The sequence below is a fragment of the Oncorhynchus masou genome, unplaced genomic scaffold (assembly GCF_036934945.1).
Source record: "Oncorhynchus masou masou isolate Uvic2021 unplaced genomic scaffold, UVic_Omas_1.1 unplaced_scaffold_2555, whole genome shotgun sequence".
In the NCBI taxonomy this organism is placed as follows: Eukaryota; Metazoa; Chordata; class Actinopteri; order Salmoniformes; family Salmonidae; genus Oncorhynchus; species Oncorhynchus masou.
In genome coordinates, this window is record NW_027009001.1 from 44,739 (window position 1) to 60,280 (window position 15,542).

The 15,542-nt window shown below is 45.0% G+C and overlaps 1 pseudogene; it reads right to left on the reverse strand.

Moving 5' to 3' along the window:
• Window positions 1-10,567: 10,567 nt before the first annotated feature.
• Window positions 10,568-14,999, reverse strand: LOC135533648 (sulfotransferase 2B1-like; annotated as a pseudogene).
• Window positions 15,000-15,542: the final 543 nt, after the last annotated feature.

The following is a 15,542-nucleotide window of genomic DNA, read 5'->3' on the forward strand; positions in this document are numbered from 1 at the left end:
AAACAACGATAGACAGCTGCCTCTGATTGAGAACCACACCCGCTCAAACACACAGAAATAGAAAACATAGAACACACAACATAGAATGCCCACCCCAACTCACACCCTGACCAAACCAAAATAGAGACATGAAAGGATCTCTAAGGTCAGGCGTGACAATATTAAGATGGCTGGAGCCAGGTCTGGTCTATAACGACATGGGTGACATGTGGACCTCAGTAGGGCATATAGGGCTCTTGGATGTGAGAAATATGCTCTTGATTCAGCCATGATGAATAATTATAATGGATTGCATAAACAGTATAGTGCACAGTGACTAAACACTTTGGTCACACAACCATCAGTCATGCTAAACTAAGGAGGGTTCTGGGAGAGTCCTCTTCAGACAGACAACTCTCCCAACAAATCGTGAGGTTTGCTAAGGCAGGTCTTAAAATGTGGGCGGGGAGTGGTTCTCATGTTTAGCTAGGGCAACAAGCAGATATGGCAGTGACGTCACCGGTGTGGAGCATCCCATTTCAACTTGTCCTCCATGTCACAACTCGCGCTTGGAACTTCTACAGACGCGTATGCAGGAAAATTAGTACATTGTGGGATGCAACCCATCTGTCTAGAGACTATTGTCATGCTACACATTGAAATGTTTTTACATCTGAAGGTCTGCTGAGATTTGTCTGACTTCACTCCCACACAACAATTTCTCTGTTACTTAATCAAGAAGAAAGTGACTCAGTGGAGTCTCATACAGTGAAAGCTGTAAAAGTTCAGAGCAGACCAGTACCTATATTCACCAAAGGTTGGGACAGATATTTGCAGTGACAATTCTCTCTCCTCTTAGCCCAGTGTACAGATGGAGGGTGTGAAGAGGATCCCTAAAGCGCTGTGTGTGTCTCAGTCGGAGCCTAGTAAAACTGAGGTGTTCTCTGGACAACAGGAGGACTCCCAGAGCATCTTATCACAACAGAGTTTTTCTCCTCTTAGCCTGTTTCCATTCATTGTTTCACTGCATAACTTAATTAACAGTTGTTAGAATAACACATGCACTGCACAGTGTGCATTAGCATAGCTATGGTACTTCTATGAAGTGAATGTGAGGATGGCTATTGTGATGATTTTAGCCCTTTGCTGCCCCTACTCCTCACTCAGTTCTACCTGTTTGCTGGGGTGCAATTCCATGACAGGTTGGACCAAATATATTTGTTGTTTTGGATCTTCCTGAAATAAAACCATATGAAGGCCCTTTGGGGAAGGATGTTTTGAATACCTTTTGAAGTCTAAATCCAAAATTATTCATGAGAAATAATTGATTAAAATTGGGAAATTTGTGACACTACAATGATGAGTCTGTAGATGCTATAAAGTCAGTCTTGGTGTTATTTGAAATATGAGTAGTGTTTAGATTAAGAATAGCTAAATGTCTTTACATTCATTGATCCAAAACATTATAGATATATCTATGTAAATGAAAATTCAACATACAATATATATACAAAAGTATGGGGACACCTTTGAATTGATGGATTCGGATATTTCAGCTACACCCGTTGCTGACAGGTGTATAAAATCGAGCACACATCCATGGCAGTAGAATGGCTTTAATGAAAAGCTCAGTTACTTTTAACGTGGCACTGTCGCCAGGATGCCACCTTTCCAACAACAAAACCTTCCCCTGTCAACTGTAAGTGCTGTTATTGTGAAGTGGGAGCAACAACGGCTCAGCCGCGAAGTGGTAGGCCACACAAGCTCACAGAATGGGACCACCGAGTGCTGAATCGTATTGCGCGTAAAAATCGTCTGTCCTCGGTTGTAACACTCTCTACCGAGTTCCAAACTGCCTCTGGAAGCAACTTCAGCACAATAACGGTTTTGTCGGGAGCTTCTTGAAATGGGTTTCCATGGCCAAGCAGCCACACACAAGCCTAAGATCACCATGGACTCTGGGCAGTGGAAACATGTTCTCTGGAGAACTGAATCCTGCTTCCACATCTGTGATCTGACAGAGCCGAATCTGGATTTGGCGGATTCCAGGAGGAAACGCTACCTGCCCCAATGCAGTGTCAACTGTAAGTTTGGTGGAGGAATAATGGTCTAGGACTGTTTTTCATGGTTGGGCTGGGCCCCTTAATTCTAGTGAAGGAAAATCTTAGCGTTAAAGCATACAGTAATGTAATTCTAGATTATTCTGTGCTTGCAACTTTGTTGCAGCAGATTTGGGAAAGGTCCTTTCATTTTTCTGCATGATAATGCTCTGGTTCACAAAGTGAGGTCCATACAGAAATGGTTTGTCGAGATCAGGTTGGAAGAACTTGACTGGCCCGCACAGAGCCCTGACCTCAACCCCATCAAACACCGACTGCGAACCAGGCTTAATTGCCCAACATCAGTGCCTGACCTCACTAATGCTCTTGTGGCTGAATGGATGCAAGTCCCCGCAGCAATGTTCCAATATCTAGTGGAAAGCCTTCCCAGAAGAGTGGAGGCTGTTATTTCAGCAAAGGGGGGACCAACTCAACATTAATGCCCATGATTTTGGAATAAAATGTTTGAGCAGGAGTCCACGTGTAGTGTATATACATCCAAAGACCCATCTATTCTGAACTATAGATTCAGAGTTGTATTTGGATGGTGTATGACGGTGGCAGCAGGTTTCCACAGTGAAGTCAGTCTGGCAACACAACCACGTGCCACCCTTTGGGTGGCCAGGTGCAGTGCTCTAGCTCTGGCCCCTTCCCCTGATAAACACATTCCTGCCAGGTATGTACTCTCTGAAGCACTACTTGTCTTACCGTGTAAGTACTAATCAAGCAGCAGTCTAGAGAGAGCAACAGATGAAGATTGATGTCATTAGTTGCTGAGGGGACACTCATTGGATCAGATTGACACACTGCCACTCATTGGATCAGCTTGACACACTGCCACTCATTGGATCAGCTTGACACACTGCCACTCATTGGATCAGCTTGACACACTGCCACTCATTGGATCAGCTTGACACACTGCCACTCATTGATATAAACTGTGATTACGGGAGGATTATTATGCTTAGAGACCTGGGAATTAAGGGCCAGAGCCAGCGTTCGGCAATCAAAGCTGTATCAGGCGGCCCAGAAGGCAGCAGTCAGTGGCTCTGGATGAAGAGGAAAAGACCCCAGCTGGGCTTGAAGTGAGAGGGCCAGGAGGTATCGTCAACAATGCTTGACTCAGGGAGGAGGACTTACACCATGCATAGTCCCATGGGATGTTGGCTATCAACAACAAGGCCCAGCTCCTATGACTAATTGGGAATGGGGCCCTTAGCTTAGGATTGATCACCCTGTCGCTGCGCCTTTGGGAGGGTGTATAGTGTGAAAGGTCAAAGACCCTAGGAACCAAAGGTACACTACTGACGCATGCGCTCCCAAATTTCACCACGCTCACTGTTCATTAACTCTTGGAAGTGCTTGCACAAAGGATAGTAACATCTCATCCTGTGTTCTTGGAATCTGAATATCTGGACTTGTCCAGTGACTGTTGGAAAGATCAGCTGACAACAGGGGAAAGTCCTTGTGGCGGCACGGAGAGACGGCTGACAGGAGGGAATAGACCCCACTGGGACAGTCATGGGGTAGCTTCCCATTTCTGTAGTTTCCCATGCTTCGCAGTATGTTGGAAACACCGCTTTAGCTACAGAAAGTCAACATACGAGAATACCCCTAGAGTCTGCGAGTGGGGGCGGAAGATGACTCATTGGCTGACAACATGGTAACGACTGGACTGGAAACGACTACGAGTAATGAGAGCACAGCACAAGAGAACACCACAGCAACTGTCACAAGTTCTGCTGCAACAGTGGGCACAAACAGATGCAGGTATGTGTCTGTGGTTGGAGGAAAGTTACATCACACCATGGGCTGAGGATCCACCAGGGGAAAAAGGGGTGTTTGGGTAAAGAGAGACAGAGAACTCGCATTGATTACTTTCGCGAAAGCGATCAAATCAGTCGAATGAAGCACAGCAACTGGACGCAAACCATAGTTTGCAGTGCATCAGTACCACTGTCATGGAGGACATAAACTCAAGCACCGAAGTAGCAACTGAGGTGGGAACCAACAACAGGAGTGGAACTCACCCAGCCTCCCAGACCTGCAGTCGAGAGGAGACTACCAGGGCACAGACCGTATGTGAAGTGGCCTGGCGCCAGTGACAAGAAGTTGTGGGAAACAGTGAATACTGACCTTACTTTGACCCTCGAGAGACTTCGAGGCACAGTGGAGAAGAAGTTGGAGAGGATGGGGACATCATCTATGAGTACGGGACAGAAAGATTTGGAGTGGAAGAGGCAAAGGCGGGAGAAAGGTTCCAACCCCACCAGTTTCCAGGAGGCAACAAGAAATCAAGCGCCTCGTTCAAGAAAGGCGGCAGCTTAAGAAACAGTGGAAGAAGGCCTCGGAAGTGGAAAAGGAGGGCATAGAGGCACTTCAGGCTGACATCAAAACCCGGTTGGCATCCCTCCGTAGAGCAGAGAACCTACGGAAACGCAGAAGGAAGAAAGAACAAACTAGAACTCGATTCTACAAAGATCCTTCAAGTTCCTTAAGTCTCTCTTCACAAAGGAAAAAGTGGAGCTCTAAAAACAACAAAGAAAGACCTAGAGGAGCACCTGAGAACAACAAACTTTGACTCAAAGCGACATGAACATCTGGCCATCCCATCAGATATCCCACCCATTGAACCCCGGAACATCATATTGAGATCAGCCCTCCGACATGGAAGGAGGTGGAAAACACAGTTCGACGGGCAAGAACAGCATCAGCCCCGGGGCCAAATGGAGTCCCCGTACAAAGTGTATAAGAACGCACCAGACGTCCTGAGGTTCCTCTGGAGGCTTATGAGAACAGCTTGGCAGAAGAAGATAATACCCAAAGTGTGGCGTAGGGCAGGCGGGGTCCTGATCCCTAAGGAGAAGGATGCAGTGAACATCAGCCATTCCGCCCAATCTCCTTACTGAATGTCGAGGGTAAAATCTTCTTTAGGGTCATTGCCCAGAGGATGGCCGAGTACCTGCAAAGGAATGCGTACATCGCGATACATCTGTACAGAAGGCAGGAATATCAGGGTTCTCTGGCTGCTTGGAACATTCCAGCATGATCTGGCACCAGATCCAAATGGCCAAGGTGGAGAAAAGGGACCTCCATGTAGTCTTCCTCGACCTCGCCAATGCATTTGGCTCTGTGCCCCATGAACTCCTGTGGTCTGCCTTCAGATTTTTCCACATACCGGACACCATCACAAACCTGGTGAAGTCATACTTCCAGGATCTGCAGTTCTGCTTCACCACCTCAGAGTTCACCACCTCATGGCAGTGCCTGAATGTAGGTATAATGGCGGGATGTACCATTTCTCCAAGTTGGCATTCACAATGGCAATGGAGGTTATCATCAGATCCTCAAAATGGGTTGCTGGTGGACAGCGAGTCGACTCTGGTTTCCGCCTCCCTCCACTCAGAGCCTACATGGACGACATTACAACATTGACCACCACTGTCCCATGCACCAGGAGACTGCTCAGAAAACTCGAGGAGAACATCAGCTGGGCCCGTATGAAGATTAAACCATCCAAGTCACGCAGCATCTCGATTGTGAAGGGAGTACTCTCTGACCTGAAATTCTTCATCGGAGATGACCAAATCCCAACAGTGTCTGAGCAGCCGGTAAAAAGCCTTGGAAGGTGGTATGATGCAAGCCTGAAGGACAAAGACCAGGTGCAACAGCTGCGCAAAGACATCAGTAGTAGCCTACAGTCCATCGACAACACCCAGCTACCTGGAAAGTTAAAGGCCTGGTGTCTGCAGTTTGGTCTCCTACCCCGGGTGTTGTGGCCCTTAGCACTGTATGAGGTTCCAATCTCAACAGTGGAGAAGATGGAAAGAGGAGTCACAGGCTACTTAAAGAAGTGGCTCGGAGTTCCACGATGCCTTACCACCATAGGCCTCTATGGAGATGGTGTCCTCAAGCTGCCCCTCACCAGTCTAACAGAGGAATTCAAGTGTGCAAAAACCAGGCTCCAGATGACATTGAATGAATCTCGAGACCCAGTGGTGAGCAACAACGCGCCGACCTTGGCAACTGGGCGCAAATGGAGGCCAGGAAAAGCAGTCCAGGAGGCAACAGCAGCCCTCAGACATGCTGACATTGTGGGTCATGTTCAGCAAGGGAGAGGAGGCCTTGGGCTAACTAGCCGTGCTGCTTGGAGTAAGGCCACTGCACCAGAGCGGCGGAAGATGGTAGTGCAGGAAGTACGCCATCAGGAGGAGGCTGCAAGGAGGGCCAAGGCAGTCTCTCTTGCCAAACAGGGACAGTGGACTCGATGGGACAGTGTGGAGAAGAGGAAGATCAGCTGGAAGGATCTGTGGGCCATGGAAGCGAGGCGGTTGAGCTTTTCAATCAGAGCAACATATGACGTCCTTCCAACACCAGTTAATCTTCACCAATGGTATGGTGAAGATCCGGACTGTGCCCTCTGTTCCATGCCAGCCAACCTCAGGCACATTCTCACAGGTGTAAAACAAGCCTCACCCAAGGACGCTACACTTGGCGTCACAACCAAGTCCTTAAAAACCTTGCATCCGCCCTGGAGGACAAGCGAGCTGCCACCAACTCCCTACCACCCACAGCAGCATCACACTTCTTACGGACAAACTTTGTCCGCGAAGGGGTTAAACCACCGAAGAGCGGCTCTACACCATTAGAGCGAGACCAGCTGCGCTTGGCCCGCGACTGGAAAATGCTAGCTGACATTGGCCGGCAACTTGTGTTTCCTCCGGAGATCGCAACCACCACCCTAAGACCTGACATGGTGCTCTGGTCCCGTTCACTCAATAAGGTCTTCATCATTGAGCTCACAGTACCCTGGGAAAACTCAGTAGATGAGGCTTATGAGCGAAAACATCTGCGCTATGCTGATCTAGCTGCCGAAGCACGGCATCATGGCTGGAACACAGAAGTCCGACCAGTGGAGGTGGGCTGCAGAGGTTTTGTGGCAACATCTACAACCAGACTGCTTAGAGACCTGGGAATTAAGGGCCAGAGCCAGCGTTCGGCAATCAAAGCTGTATCAGAGGCGGCAGAAGGCAGCAGTCAGTGGCTCTGGATGAAGAGGAAAGACCCCAGCTGGGCCCCGAAGTGAGAGGGCCAGGAGGTATGCGGTCAACAATGCTTGACTCAGGGAGGAGGACGCCCCTGCCATGCATAGTCCCATGGGATGTTGGCTATCAACAACAAGGCAACTCCTATGACTAATTGGGAATGGGACGCAAGCGTAGGATTGATCACCCTGTCGCTGGCCGCCTTTGGGGAGGGTGTATAGTGTGAAAGGCCGAAACACCCTAGGAACCAAAGGTACACTACTGACGATGCGCTCCCCAAATTTCACCACGCTCACTGTTCATTAACTCTTGGAAGTGCTTGCACAAAGGATAACATCTCATCCTGTGTTCTTGGAATCTGACCTTTGTTAGTGTTCGTATAACTTCCTCATCATGTTCCCATGAGCTGACAGCTTGACAGGCCCAAGAGTGATTGGGACACATGTGACTTGGAACTCACCACTAGTGAAATAATAGACCACTTCCTCTTTGACTAAACCACTTCTTATACTTGTGTTGCTGATGCATGTCACTTGGGGACAGAGTTCATGCTGACCCCCAGCAACAGCTCTGGCACACGCCTTCGTAATGGAATCCAGTGGTGAATCCTGACATCACTGACCACAAGACCCACGACGCACAAGCCCCCACAAAGACAACTTCAACAACCAACCCAGACTGAATAACATGACACGCATTAGGTGGACATACTGTATGTGGTTGTCTATTTTAGCAGCATCAATGAGACAACCGGAGCGCTATGATAAAGACACTTGACCGCAATCTCTGGTCGGTGAGACAGTACTGTCTTGAACGCTTTCATAACACAACTCACCATCTTTCACATTATTTTAGTTGAGCAGCACATTTGGGATTAGATAGGTCTAATGATGATATATGCCCATATGTTAGCATCATTCACATAGTTTCCTAACAACTCAGGGCTGTGAATCTTACTGATGGACATACAGTAAGTAGATGAGCTATATATGGGAAATCCAGGTTGTTCGGAGTCAAGCTATGTGACTGATGTAAAAACAACTTTTTATGTACACGTCAGCCTTTCTGGAGTTAATATATCATCCCTTCTGGTTGATGCACTGCCACAAACTGGAAGGTTTTCCAATGTGTCAAGTCAGGGAGTTAACTGTAACATTTAGATTTTTTTAGAGGTGGAAAAACCCAACTACAACAAATAGGTCACACAATATTTTTGTTATATTAGCATATAAATTTTATTATATAGTTTTACTATATTGGGTTGTGTACATTATATGTACATTCACAAAAAGTGAGAGAATTCCAGGACTTGTATGAAGGGTATCCATCAATCTCCGGCGTGGTGGAGGGTAAGGGCCCTATCCTGATTCCCAGAGGCCTGTCCTCCTCCTCCTCCCCCACAGGACTCAGGAGGACCCTCCCACATGAAGGTCAAGGGACAGTCTTTCATCTGGTAGCTGTAGATGGTGTCGAAAAGACCAATCTGCTCCTCTGTGAAAGTGTTTCTCCAGTCACCGATTATACCTGTAAACAGAACAAGTCCTCCATTATTATGGCCAATCTCTCCACAGCTCTGTCATTTTTATTAGGATTTCCCATTAGCTAAGGCCATAACGCTAGCTAATCTTCCTGGGGTCCAACAGCTATTAACAAGACATTACAAACAACCACAATCAAGACTTCAAACATTCAACAAGTAGACAATACAGATAATTAAAATACCTGACAGGAAACACATTTAACATTCAGTTGATACTTTCTATTTGCTGTCCAGTCATATGGTCTATCGCATTAGATGTTCTTTTATTTTTTTCTTGAAAGTGGATTTACTTTTTGCCTAAGAAATATGGATTGGTAAATGTTTCATTCAGCTATAGCTCTCTATAAGACTGTAGATTTAAGGCGATTTGTACATGGCTTGATTTGTTTTACCGCGCTGAATTTGTCTGTCTGATTTGGTGGTTATGTCTGTTGCTAGTATGTACTAATTGGACAGAAAAGTACTGTGTTTTGTGATAGGACCAGGGATTGACCATAAAACTGGACATTTCTCTAAGTATGATAGGACCATGGATTGACCATATAACTGGACATTACTCTAAGTGTGATAGGACCATGGATTGACCATATAACTGGACATTACTCTAAGTGTGATAGGACCAGGGATTGAATGACCTGATTCAGAGCGCTAGATGTTACATTTTCTTGTAACAGAAATTCCCTTACTCATCTTAATAACAATATTATCTATGTGTTCTGACCATGATAAAGCTGCGCCCAACATCACGCCTCGTAGTTTTGTTTTTTTCACTTGCTCTACATGTATTCTATTCATCGACAAATTCAATTGGGTGTCATCAGCAAGCATATATCTTGAACCAAATACAATACTTTTAGTTTTAGAAATGTTCAACACCAATTTGTTCATATCAAGCCACTCAGACACCATTCTTAGTTCACCACTCAGTACATCTGTTAGCTCATTACATTCTGATGCTGCACTATACATTGTAGAGTCATCAACATACATGACCACTCTTGCTTTGTTCATTACTGAAGGTAAATCATTGGTAAAGATAGAGTAGAGCAGCGGGGCTAGGCATCTTCCTTAAGGAACACCACAATGTATATCTTTACTATTTGAAAAGCTACCATTAATGAACACGTTTTCCTTCTCCTGGATAGATAGCTGCATCCTTAAAACCATAACATTTGAGTTTTCCGAGTAACAGTTCATGATCAATTACTTCAAAAGCAGCACTGAAATCTAGCAACACTGCACCAACTAACTTCCTATCATCTATACTCTTTAACCAATCTGTAATTTGTGCTAAAGCCATAGTCGTAGAATTCCCTTTGTATGCATGCTGGGAACCCGTTATCAAATCATTACATGAGAAATAATCCTTGATTTGTACAGATACAATTTTTTGAAATAATTTACTTAACACAGGCAGCAAGCTTATAGGACAACTTTTAGGACCAGTGAATGCAGATTTTTTATCCTTAGGTAGTGGAATAACCTTTGACTCTTTCCAGACTTCTGGGCGCACCCCATACATCAAGCACTTATTAAAAATATGAGAGATCATATCTGTACCAGGTGACTTGTCATCCAAAAGAGACAACAACATCTTTACCTCTCTTCTCTTTCTACTTGATGAAATTTGAACCTGCATTGCCTCTCCTTCATGATACAATCTTTTATTAGGGTATATGACATGGAGCCATCAGTTGGAATCATAGCATTCCTCAACTTGTCCACTTTGCCTGTAGAATATGAATTAAAGTAGTTTGAGATGTCTTTGTAATAAATATACCCTCTGATTAGAATATGAGATTAAAGTAGTTTGAGATGTCATGTGGTTTTGTAATAAATATACCCTCTGATTCAACAATGTAGGTTTTGTAATAAATATACCCTCTGATTCAACAAAAGGGACAGAGATGTTTGAATTCCTACCCATAATATTGTTCAACGTTCTCCACATTTTTCCCATCACCTGATCAGCTGATCCTCTCCATCGAGCCTTGCAGGTCCTGAGGAAAGTCAATGCTCTTATTATAGATGTGGACAAAGGGTGGTTTTCACAAAAGGCTGAATTGATCCTCTATTTCTAGTCTATCAACAACATTTGTGGCATACTAAGACCAAACGCTCATTAGGTTGGATACAGTTGGTTGGTGGAACTCCAAGATGCGTAGCAATGCAGACGTTGTTTGTCGTTCTCCTGTGTACATATTTTATTTTGGGCATTTTTTGTATATATTTCCAAATATTTTCAACATCTTTTTCCATTTTTTAAAATTCAATTTATCTTCCGGCAACCCGCCTCACCCAATGTGATACAGATCTGCTATTTTTAGACCTTATAGCCAGAACCTCAATCAGCAGCTAAACAGCTAATTAGCAATTTAGTCATTGTTAGCTACTGCAAGCGGCCTTTACTTTTTAGCACAGACACCAGACTCTTTAGCCTTTTTAACACCATTTCCAGCCTGCACAGCGCGTTATCAATTTTGAGCAAATCGGACGTTTTTCCTCCACCTGGACCATTACTCCAGATCATCGCAGCAAGCTAGCTGCCACCGAGTAAGCCCAGCCCGGAGCCAGCCTTGAGCCAGGCCCATCCCCGGCCTGCTCAGTGGACCCTATGATTACTTGGCCACACAGCTGATGCCTCCCAGACTCTTCACTAACACGACTGAATTCACTACACTACCGGATTCCAGCCATTAGCCCTCGGCCTTTGCATCGGATCATCGCTGCTATATAGCTGCTACCGGTGGCTATAATGGCTAACGCCCTTGTCATGAAGCAAGCATCAGTTAGCCGAGAGCCAGGCGATCTCCCGGCTAGCAAACAAAATTACTCCAGTGACAATACCCATTTGCCAACTGGCCTGGACTCTTTGTCAACATGGAACCCCGCCGTTCCTTCATGACTGGTCTGCCGACGCATTCCATCCGCTGTGCCCCCAACTGACCTTTGCCGGATGTCGGAGGAGACGCTTCTACTAGCCCTGGCCTGATAACTTTATTCAAGTATTATTTATTTTTTCAACACTGTGTAGTAACGACACTAGCGAAGCTTCCCTATTTCATCTATTGCTGTTAAGTGAACCCTATGATCACTTGGCTACATAGCTGATGCCTGCTGGACTGTTTTATTAATCACGGTACTCCATTTTGTTTATCTGTCAGCCCAGACTCGAACTCAGGACCTGTGTGCAGTTAACTGACCCTCTCTGCCCATTTATCTACTTTTTACCTGTTGTTGTTGTCTTAGCTGATTAGCTGTTGTCTTACCCGTTGTTGTCTTTGCTAGCTCTCCCAATAAACACCTGTGATTGCTTTATGCCTCGCTTTAGGTCTCTTTCTAATGTCAATATGCCTTGTATACTGTTTAGGATATTTTTATTGCTGTAGTACACTGCGAAGCCCCCAGTCCCACTCAACATGCCTCAGATAACTGTTTCCTGGCCCCACCATCCACACATGCAGTGACCTCAAACCAGCATAACTAGTGCGTCCAGAGATGCAACCTCTCTTATCGTCACTCAATGCCTAGGTTTATCTCCACTGTACCCTCACCCTACCATACCTGTCTGCCCTGAATCTATCCTACCATGCCCAGAAATCTGCTCCTTTTATTCTCTGTCCCCAACGCACTAGACGACCAGTTTTGATAGCCTTTAGCCGTATCCTAATCCTCCTTTGTTCCTCGGGTGATGTGGAGGTTAACCCAGGCTCTGCGTGTCCCCATGCGCTCTCATTTGATGATTTCAGTAACCTGCAAAAGCCTATGTTTCAAGCGTGTTAACATCAGAAGCCTCCTCCCTCCTCCAACTGCTCTTAAATCACTAGTAAATCTAAATGCATGATTTTCAACCAATCGCAGCCCCGCACCCGCTGTCCAACGAGCATCACTACTCTGGACGGTTCTGACTAGGTATTTACAGTTGTCCAGATATTCTAGGGTCTGGCTAGACTGTAAACTCTCCTTCCAGACTCATATTAAACATCTCCAATCCAAAATTAAATCGAGAGTCGGCTTCCTATTTTGCAACAAAGCCTCCTTCACTCATGCTGCCAAACATACCCTCGTAAAACTGACTATCCTACCGATCCTCGACTTCGGTGATGTCATTTACAAAATAGCCTCCAAAACTCTACTCAGCAAACTGGATGCAGTCTATCACAGTGCCATCTGTTTTGTCACCAAAGCCCAATATACCACCCACTACCGCGACCTGTATGCTCGTCGGCTGGCCCTCTAGATATTGGGTCGCCAGACCCACTGGCTCCAGGTCATCTATAAGTCTTTGCTAGGTAAAGCTCCGCCTTATCTCAGCTCACTGGTCACCATAGCAACACCCACCCGTAGCACGCTCCAGCAGGTATATATCACTGGTCATCCCGAAAGCCAACATCTCCTTTGGCCGCCTTTCCTTCCAGTTCTCTGCTGCCAATGACTGGAACGAATAGCAGAAATTGCTGAAGTTGAGACTTATATCGCCCTCACTAACTTTAAGCATCAGCTATCTGAGCAGCTTACCGATCGCTGCAGCTGTAAATAGCCCATCTAATCTACCTACCTCATCACCATATTGTTTTTATTTACTTTGCTCTTTTGTACCAGTAGTTCTACTTCCACATCATCATCTGCACATCTATCACTCCAGTGTTAATTTGCTAAATTGTATTACTTCACTACTATGGCCATTTATTGCCTTACCTCCTCACACCATTTGCACACACTGCATATAGACTTTTCTAATGTGAAATTGGCTGCACGTTTGTTTATTCCATGTGTAAATGTGTTGTTGTTGTGTCACACTGCCTTACTTTATCTTGGCCAGGTCGGAGTTGTAAATGAGAACTTGTTCTCAACTGGCCGACCTGGATAAATAAAGGTGAAGTAAAAACAAATAAACAAAAATAAAAAATCTGTGAATCTCTACAACGCAAGCATTTATTTTTCTAAAGCTATGTTCACGTAGTATTTCATAATGTCACTTAAACTAGCATCTCACAAAGGTCTATTTATAATCTATGACTAATATTTTCATGTCTGAAGGATAGCCTATTTCTGTAGTTACACAACCTCAGAGACTCATGAGACTGTAATACAAGTGTTGTGTTCTGATGCGTTTAAATGGACACGTCTACAATATGGGGCGAGTGACTCAACTGCAATGAGGAGGAGAGAATGTAAATTGGATGTTTGCAATTGATGACAACAACAATACATAGCAGACAGTGATAGACAAGAGTTATCCTACCAGCCACATGTCCTCATAAGAGATATAAAGAACATTTGCCAAGACTCCTGCTTGACTCGTCCAGCCTTTCACATGATCGAACCAGGACCCATAACTCACTGCAAAAAGGGTAAACGTTGGATTAGATCTGACTGTTAACAGTAGGATTAAATCCCAGAATTTCGAGGTACAAATCATTAGTGTCAACTCACTTCATCCCTCCAGGAAACTTCAGAAACTCATCAAATGAATTGGGTTCTGGGAGGAACTTGGCCATTTTATGGAAGTGGTAATATGACACAGCAACATCTTTGGGGTTTCTGGCGACATAGATGACCTGAGAGATGGGGTGGAGATAGTGTCACTAACTATCAATATAATATTTCCATAGAGTTGCTTTACAAAATAGGAAATGTCTCACAGCTTTGAGAATAGTCCTTCAACATAACCACATCCTACCTTAGCTTTGGAGCCCTGGAGTGCAGAAACCAGCATTTTGTAGGGCAGGTGAGTGGTGATGATTCGGTGCCCCTGAGTGGCCTCCAGCACCTTTGCACTGCCATGCTGTTCCCAGCCAGGTGGCTCTTGCCCAGTTGGGCACAGTTTTGGAGAGTTGTGGTCCCCTCTGTTTTTCACAAAGAGTGACAATCTCCTGCATCCAGCTAGTCCCTTTAACCAGAGATCACAGAGGGAAAGAAAGAAGAGTTAAGAGAGAGAACTGTACACCTCATACCTCTGTCTTCATTGAATCCTCCCTAAACCACTACTTCCATAAAGACAGATGGTCTGAGAGAAGTGGATCTTGAAAGCAATTAATCATTGACAAGTTAAACCAACAGTAACAATACAATAACCTACTGAAGTCTCTGCATATACAGTTAATAAAACACTGACCGTTTGCTTCAACTGCAAAGTGTGAAAGAGGAAAAAAGTCCTGCAGTTGTGAGTGTTGCAGCATGTCTAATGTGTTGTGACACCCGAGCAGTGGTGTGACAGAGCTGTCTGTCTCACCTGATTTGGGTAGGTGGCGATGACAGTGTCCCTGTCCTGAAACTGGAAGTGGAGGGCATAGTTCAGGAGTCCTGGGTGTGAATGTGCCCAGCCCTGGCCATGTCTATCTGCTTGTCTACCTAACTGCCTGTCTCTCTCTGTCTGTTTTCTGATTGACTCTCTGTGAGGTGGGAAGTATGAGATGATCTGGCTTCCTACAGACCTTAAATAGCCAAGCAGTATGTCATGATAGTTGGCCTGTCGTACCACCAGCCTTAGTAAAGTTGAACATTTATTTTGAGGCCTTTAACTCTACAGCTAAAGCACTCACCAGTTCTCTTCTCAGAAGTTCATAGGTCATCCCTGTAGACAGCCCAAAACTAATTGCCTGCTAAGCTGTGGAGCATCATATCTGATGGGGCAAAAGTATTTAGTCAGCCACCAATTGTGCAAGTTCTCACATTTAAAAAGTTGAGAGAGGCCTGTAATTTTCATCATAGGGTACACTTCAACTATCACAGACAAAATGAGAAAAAAACCAGAAAATCACATTGTAGGATTTTTTATGAATTTATATGCAAATTATGGTGGAAAATAAGTATTTGGTCAATAACAAAAGTTTATCTCAATACTTTGTTATATACCCTTTGTTGGCAATGACAGAG